The following is an 8,694-nucleotide window of genomic DNA, read 5'->3' as shown; positions in this document are numbered from 1 at the left end:
AGAGGAACAAAAGGAATATGAATAAAAAGAACAATGATGAACGGAATAAACAATTTTTGAGAAATAAAAGGAAAAAATGCAGATAAGGAACAAAATAATAACTGGTGACCAAACAATAACAATATTTTTAAAAATATATTAAATATTAAATAAATCAATCAATAAAAATACTAATACTACTTTTAATATATATAAAATAATTTTTACATTCGATTTAAAAAATAAAAATTGTGAATAAAATTTTAGATACATTATATTAAATACTAATAGTTAATATTAACCTACAATAAAATTTTAAGAATAATTTAAAATATTCTTTAGTTTTTATTTACGATATAAACATCTTTTAAATTTATTTTACTATTCATACAATTTCCAAATAAAGCCTTCAAATTAATTTAACATGAAATTTTGTATCAATATACTGTGAAAAATATGAATATTATTGTTTTATAAGATAAAAATATTCTTAATAAACATAATTTTTATTTATTTTAAAATAAAAAACGAATTTTAATCTTAATTTTTTTGTTTCATTTGTTCCTCATCAATTTTGGGGAGGAACATTTTTGTTCTAGTGTTCTTTATTTTATGAGTAATGTAGAAGAAATGAGGAAATAATATTTCTTATAAATGGTAAAAATTTTGAGAAATGAAGATGAATATCATATTTCTCCTCATTCTTTTCCTAAATTTTGGTTACCAATTGGAACCATAATTTTTATAGTAGGGATGGCGGATGCCGGAAGCCGGATGCCGGATGCCGGATGCCAACATAGTTAAACATTTGTGTAACATTTTTTAATAAGGAATCTTGTAAGGTAATTAGACAAAAATAGGAACTTACAGAAGTTTAAATCTATATTTGAACTGAATGATAAAAGACTTTTTTTTTTGGGTATTATGTATGCAATATTCATACACGTAGATATGTACAATGCATAATTTTTAGTCAATAAAATAACAATGTGTAGACATGGATGGGAAAAGACAAGCCCCTAAATTTGATAAGCATGTGATCAAAGATAAGACCGGCGGATTATAAAAAGGAGTACTGTCTTGTCTTCCATTGGGTTCAATGTATTTGCTTCACATATCTACGCATTTTATATACTTAAGTCGGAATTATTATTTAATCAACTTTGCTTAAACACCGTTTTCTCATTATAACAAAACCTTTTTGGTCTTTTCCTCCAGGCTCCAACAACAATTACATCATCCTTTAGAGTTCAGACGGCCTTAATTAATTTAACTACAAAACTAGACACCATTCCTCAATATCTAGATATAAGCATTTCTGTAAAATTCTATTTATTCGAAATTCATACAAGAAAAAAAAAAAATTAATACAAGAGATCTATTGGTTCAAAATTAGTCACCATATACATTTTTGGTATCAGATACCATTCTTCAAGATCGAAAGGTAACTTTTTTTTTTTTTGAAATTAACGCAATAAGTTTATTTGGGTTTATGACATTTGAACTACACATTGAACCGATGAATTACAGATAAACGGAAGTTGGTTTGATTTTGGTTAAGTCGGTACGTAGAAGTATATGTGTGTGTGTTTTTTTCTTCTTTTTGATACGAGCTACTGTTTGTTACGTCACAAAACAGAGTACCAAGTTTATTTAATATTCATTACAGGATATATGGATTATGCTGATACGCCCGACTATATTTTGAGGTGATCACAATCAGTGGCGGAGCCAGGAAAAAATTTTACCCAGGTCAAAAAAAAAATTAAAAGCTTTTTAAATAGGAAAAAAGACAATTAGTGTAGTAAAGAAGAGTCGAACCAAAGTTTGGGTGGTCAATCTATTAAAGAAAGACCAACTATGGTACTGAAAATTTACAATTTTACATGCAAAACAATACTATTTCAACATTTTACCCGGTCAGTTGACCCACCTAAACTCTACGTAGGTCCGCCATTGATCACAATGCTCATCGGTAAAGAATATGAACTTGTAAATTGCATGTATTAATAATTCTTACTTCTTAGGGTTATTTCCTCTGTTTCTTGCTCTATGTAATGTTTCTATTTAGCCTTTTGTTCTTCATCAGTTTCATCGAGTCTGGAGCATTGTGTTTCAAGTGTGCCCTCTCTTCATCAAATAATGTTTCTTGTTTCATTTACCCCATTAGTTGCATAAGTTTTCTCCAAACACTTAACATTTTAGTATAACAATAGCAAATCCAACGAACATCTTAAAATCATGCTGTCACAAAAACAAAATAAAATCACATATGTGGAACATATACAACCTCAGGTGTGTTATCCCTATTGATTGTCGTTTTAGCCTCCTCTTTAGAAACTATAATTTTTTTTTCTTTTTTGGCTAAATATTATTCCTTTAGAAACTTCATACGAAAGAAAATAACATTGTCGTTATTTAAATGTGGTTGTTGCATAGAAATTACACTACAAGAAAATAATTTTATTGAGACGTATTTTTGAGACAAAAAAATTTCGTCACAAATTTGTGATACTTTAAATACGATATTATGACTAAATTTATTTGTCACAAATTCATAGTATTTTCGTCACTATATTATGACGGAAAAAATCAGTAACGAAAGTTTGTCACACATAGTGACGAATATGCTACGATAATATTAATCGTCACTCTTATGACTACATTGTGACCAATATGTTGTTGCAAATTAGTTATGAACTTATAACAAATATGCAAGTCACAATTTGTGATATTAAAATGAGTAAACATTAGTCATAAAATAGTGTAAATTGTTATGTAATTTATGCAAAGCCCATTAAACCAAATCTCTAACCCTAATTTAACAAGACTTATTTAAGAGATGATTAGGGTTTTATTCTTTATATTTTCGTGCCTCCAAAATCTAGAGAGAGAGAGTAAACCATTTGAGAGAAAGAGAACAAGGAGCCACAATTGAGATTAAGGACAGATCTTACATGTCCTAGGAGATGGTGGAAAAGAAAGGGTAAACGAACTCTTTTATGGACTAATTTTGGTGAGCAATTTCCCAACCCATATATGTAAGTTTTCTCCAAAGGATTTTGTAACCTTTTTTGTAGATTAAAAGTTATACATGATTTCTCAAACCTATTCTGCGCAGATCCGCGAATTAACATCAGTCATCTTATGAAATCGTTTCCCACTGCTACAAATTGAACCATAAGCTGATCTACCTGCCGTTGGAAAGATCTGAGTCTTACCTTTCCACAGAGCCTAAGATCGTTTCCATAGGAGTTATAATATGAAAGTTCTGATCGAATATGTGCAGCTGGTCGAATTTGTGATTTATTTTCTTTGTAAGAATAAAGATAGCTTATAATGTATATCTAATGTTTATGATTATAAAAAATTTGTATGATTATAAATTTTAAAAAATAATATTGTTTTGAGATTAAGTTTTTAGTTATAATTTTTATCATATGCAATGAATTTTTTAGTAATAACTTACCATTTGAAACTTACTTCTAATGATAAGATTGGACATTATGATAGTCACAAAATATCATGATTTTTGAATATTTGTTAAAACTTTGCGACAAATTTTAATTATCATTTGTGACTATTTGAGACTATAGTTTCGTAATAATAAGATACATAATTAAAACGTTATTTGAAACATGAATTGTGACGATTTAAAGACGTTTTGTTAGTCTGTAATTGAGACAATTTTGTTACTTTTTGTGTCGTAATTATTGATGACAAAATTGTTACTAATATATTCGTTGCAACTATTGTGACGTTTTTGTTACAAATAAAAATTTGTGACCATTGTATTGCAACCATTCAAAAATCATCACAAATTCGTAACAATAAATATTTATATTGTGACTAAATATTTTTTATTGTGACTAAATTTTTCGTTTTAATAAAATTATTTTCTTGTAGTGTTACATCAATGTTTGTGATTGCGAGATAGAAAAAAAGACGTTCGATGTGAACCAATGTTTTCTTTGAGTGTAATAGATTCAGTTGTCTCAACCCTAAAAACCAAGTGCCTCGTATAATGCCCAAGGAGGAAAAAACTAGCTAGACTCTCTCAAATTCTCAACTCAAGGCGACATGTGGCCCAAGATATGATTTCAAAATAAGTCACATCAAATTCTTTACAATAAAGTATAACACCCGAAAGAAATAGTTTCATACTGATGCATTATATGAATTTTCAATAACGACACTACCATAAACCATCATATTATATATATAAATATATATGTCCTACTCTCGACTTATTTTTTTTTTAAATATCCCATTATTAAACCACGGAAAACAGTTTTACTTTCTTCAACAAAAAAAAAAGACAGTTTAACTTTGCAGCATAATAGAACTTTGGAAAACTTGTATTCTTTAATCTGCTTAGAGTAACTGAGTAAGTAAGAGTAACCATATTATATGGAAAAAAATTCAAATCCTATATTTTAAGATGTGCTTATAAAAAACAATTAATACATTACACACGCACAAGTTACAGGTATCTGTCGGTATGGTTTGTGTGGTCAGTCTGTTAGAGCATCTTTACTGGTGTTGCTCAATGGGTTGCTCAGTATTTTTGTGGTTCAAAAATAAATCAAAAACCTTTAAATATGACCATTTAACATAGAACCGTTGCTGTAGGAGGGATCGGAAGCAACCCGGAAGCAACCCATAAAAGTCATACGTGTCAAGCTCTGGTTGGGTAATGAGAAAATAGAAAAGACAAATTTTTTTTTTCCCATTTTCTTCTTCTTTTTTGCGACTCTCTCTCTCTCACTCTCTTGACGGAAATAGGCGATTCTTCCCTTGAATCAATTGATTTTTGACACCAATTTTACACTTTCCCCTCTTTGAGTTGTTTCGTCGTCTTCAGCTCTTCATCGGGCGTTGTACTTTCCAGTGACAAGAAAGAGAGAGTTCGGAGAGAGAGAGCGAGACAAATCCTCATCGTCTTGGTTCTTGTTTCTTCCTCGATCTCTCGATCTTCTCCTCTGATTTAAGGTAAATAAACCATCTTCTTCTCTACTCTTTTCTCTAATTTCTCTATGCTCTGTTTTTTTGCTGCAACAAACAAAAAAACTTCTCTGTTTTGACTTAAGCAATTGTGTGTTGGGGTTCTCTAGTGGAAGGGAAATTTTGCTTAGGTTCTAAGTGGATTGCTTTAATTAGTTTAGTATTAAATATATGATTAGTTTATATTTGAGCAACTTAATAGAGTTGCTGGAGTAAAGATGGTCTTAGACTACCTAGGGATTTGTACTTGAAAATGATGAGTGCAAGTTAAAAGTTGAGGTAAAAACAATTAAAATATCAATCATTCGCACCGCACTATCATTTATACGTCTATTTAACCTTTGTAGGACAAAATCAATGATGGTAAGTAAAAACTTAGGATCCTTTTCCTTCGACATAATCGCAACTTTTCGACAAGCAACCCATTATTTACAGTTAAAAAAAACAAAAAAAAACAAAACTAATATCAGATTTCTTAGTTTCGTCGATACGTCCAACTATATTTTCAAAAGCTTTTTGCGACAAACCCATCACAGATAAAACATTTCTATCATATTTATACGTACTACTCCCCCACATGCAGTATACTTGAATCGAAGCTGTGCCAGGTTTATGGCCTTGGTCGTACGTAACTCGTAAACGCTTTTCACAAGCAGAAAATATATATATATATATATATATATATATATATTTTTTTGAATAAAATGTTAAATTAGATTCACAAAGAAAATGTACGTTTTTACAACTTGTGCAAACTTTTAGCCAAAATAATATTCAAAAGGAAAAATTAAAATGTGTAGAAGTTGTATAGAGCTAAATCTTGATGCTAGCCACAGGTGTAAGGCATTGTCATAACGCCTATCTCCACTCCTTTGGATCGCTAAGAGCTGATCTCTGACTTGTCTATCAAGGCATTTGAACTTCACAAGCAGAAAATATTACAACATTATACTACAAGAAACTTGCAATAGTCTTTAAAATGTTCTTGTTAGTTGTTACCACTTACCAAAATGTATACAATATAAGATGGTGTATAAAGTTCTGATTTATTTTATTTTAATTGATTAAGTTCTCACACTTTTTAAAGTTCTTTAAAGATGCGGAGAATGTATACCTTTAGGCTTTAAGAACAGTATATGATAATCATATCTATGCAAATATGAGGCTCGTCTTTATGGAATAAAATAAAAGAATAAAGCGGTCAAGTGTTTGATGATTGGTTTTTTAAAAGCATCAATACATAAATGTATGTTGTTGTGAATATGAAAACTCTAAGAGAAACTGATAGCTGGGATAAATTTGATACGTTAATGAATAATTAGTAGACTTAGTGGAAGATATGACGGTACTCAATTAAGTATTGTAACCGCAAAGAAGAGACGCGAAAGCAATCAAGTTTTTAACCAACTCTAAACAAATTTGTAAAAAGTAAAACCATTTGGTTAATGAGATTCTTTTGTTGAATGAAATGTTAAATTCATTGATAAAATCATAATTATTTACAAGAGTATAAGAAAAGGGATGTTACATTGTTTAGACCGTAATATAAACAAGACCACGAGTACGAAACCACATTCGTAGAAGCAACTGTAAACGTGGAGAGTTATGATAGCGGATAGACACCACACGAATTCAGATTGCTTTCGCAATACTGTACAGACGAGTTGGCAAAAAAATATACTATAATTTGCCACTAGACTAAGAAGAACAAATTCTAATTGTTAATGAGATTTCAGGTCTATCAGGTTTCAAAGATGTTTTTTTCGGGTATCCCAAAGCCAGCAATATTTTGATCGACTAGCTGAAGTCCTCCTTCAGATTACAATAGAATTCTCATAGCACCTAAACGCAACCCTTGAACTGCTTTCTACACCACCGGGACCTATTAAAAAAACTGATCAAGTCTGAGACCATACTCGCGCGGTAGTCTTTACTTAAAACCTTTTTTTTTTTTTTTTTTTCCGAAAGTACATGTTTCTCCCACTGTTTGCCACCTAAAAACTGACCCACCATATTTTCTGTCACCAAAAAAAAAAGAAGAGCAAATGCTGTTCTACAAAGTAAATTATCGTAGACTTAAATATGTCATTTTAACGATACTTTTTTCGCCAAAATTTTTACTATGATGATATAAAAATTTCAAGATATTGGGTATAAGTATACTAATACATAAATTTTCATCAAAAATAGATCCATACTGATACTGTTGTAACTAGTTATATCATTTACAAACCTTTTCACCTGTTGTTTACCATCAAGTTTCAAAGTTATGAGGAGTGTTTCTATCACATAGATATAAAGACCCGCAAGCCAAAAGAAATTCCGTATTATAATCCTATAAATTTTATTATTTTGAAAAGAAAATAAAAGCTTAATATAGAAGACCGCCGATGAGCTGAAGAAAAAGGATAGAGACGTTTCTAAAATTGTAATGTAGTGGGAATGTTGAATCGCCTGGTGGAGAAAAGTGATATAATAATTAGTATTGTTGGTTGCCATAATAACGAACTAAAAGTGAACGAATTAGGCAAAGGTCATATGTTGTAATGATGTTGGTGAGTGTTATTTCAGTTATGTTCATCATTGGTAAGGGTTATTAGGAGGTTAAAAAGACCAAACATATGTCAAAAGATTCGGAAAAGAATTCCTCTTTATTGGAAAAAGGACTTCTTCCATGATTTTGTTTTTCAAGTTAGTTATGAGACAATCTTCCTTCTTTTTTTTTTTCCCCTATTTATTAGACATTAGTGAATTACTGATCTTATCAACAACATACGCCATGAGATATTTCGATTGAAATTGTGGTTTATGGATTTTCTTTTTCCATTTTGAAAATAATTTTTAAAAATCTTAAATTTTGATAGAAATTTTTGAAAAAAATAATGAAAATTAATTTTGTTTTGGTTTGGAGATAATTGATTCAACTAAACTGGGGTGGAGATTTTGTGTTGGTTTTCTTTATCTTTTTAATCCTTTCAGGTCGATAGATTTGGTTTTCGTAAAATTCTAGATGTGGAACCCTTGCGAAGGTAGGTTCAATTTGTTTTGTATTTTGTTTAATTTTTTTTTTCTTTTTTTTTTGTGAAAAAGAAGCGAGACTAATAAAATAAAACAGAAAAAGGAGAGAATTATATCAATTCGTTATGCTGGCTTGTAAGGTTAAATTAGGGGAAAAAAAAAATAAGAGGAACAGATTTTAAATAGGGTCAATTCTCACAAATAGCAAAAAAAAAATGAGTTTTGTTTCCATCCAAAATACAAGATAAAAGCTACGTACGAAATTAATAGGCTTTTGCTACATTATAAGAGAGAGCAAGAAAAATGCACAACAAGTATAGCAGTCAATGAAGTGAACCCATAATGAGATTTAACCTTAAAATCTCCAATCTAGAGCCTCATTCCTAAACGAAACAAAAATACCCATCTAAGATTTCGTACCCAAAACAAAGATTCGTTTCGTTTTCCATAGAAATCAAACTCAGCAGCTCACTGTCATCCCACAAAAACATATATTCAAAAGAAGAAAAAATAAAACTTTGCGACGCTCTCAATGGATTTCTCACAAAAATAAAAATCATTTCTGACCAAACCGTATAATATTGAAAAAATAGTATTGAGCATTTTGGAAACGCTAATATTAGTGAATGTGGTCTAACTAGTCCCAAAAGCTAGCTCAAGAGAGGAGGTTTGCCATGCTTTATATATATTGCC

Source organism: Camelina sativa, chromosome 5 (assembly GCF_030686135.1).
Source record: "Camelina sativa cultivar CO46 ecotype springtype chromosome 5, ASM3068613v1".
NCBI lineage: Eukaryota > Viridiplantae > Streptophyta > Magnoliopsida > Brassicales > Brassicaceae > Camelina > Camelina sativa.
The sequence above is the reverse complement of the archived record's forward strand: the minus strand, read 5'-3'. Positions refer to the sequence as shown.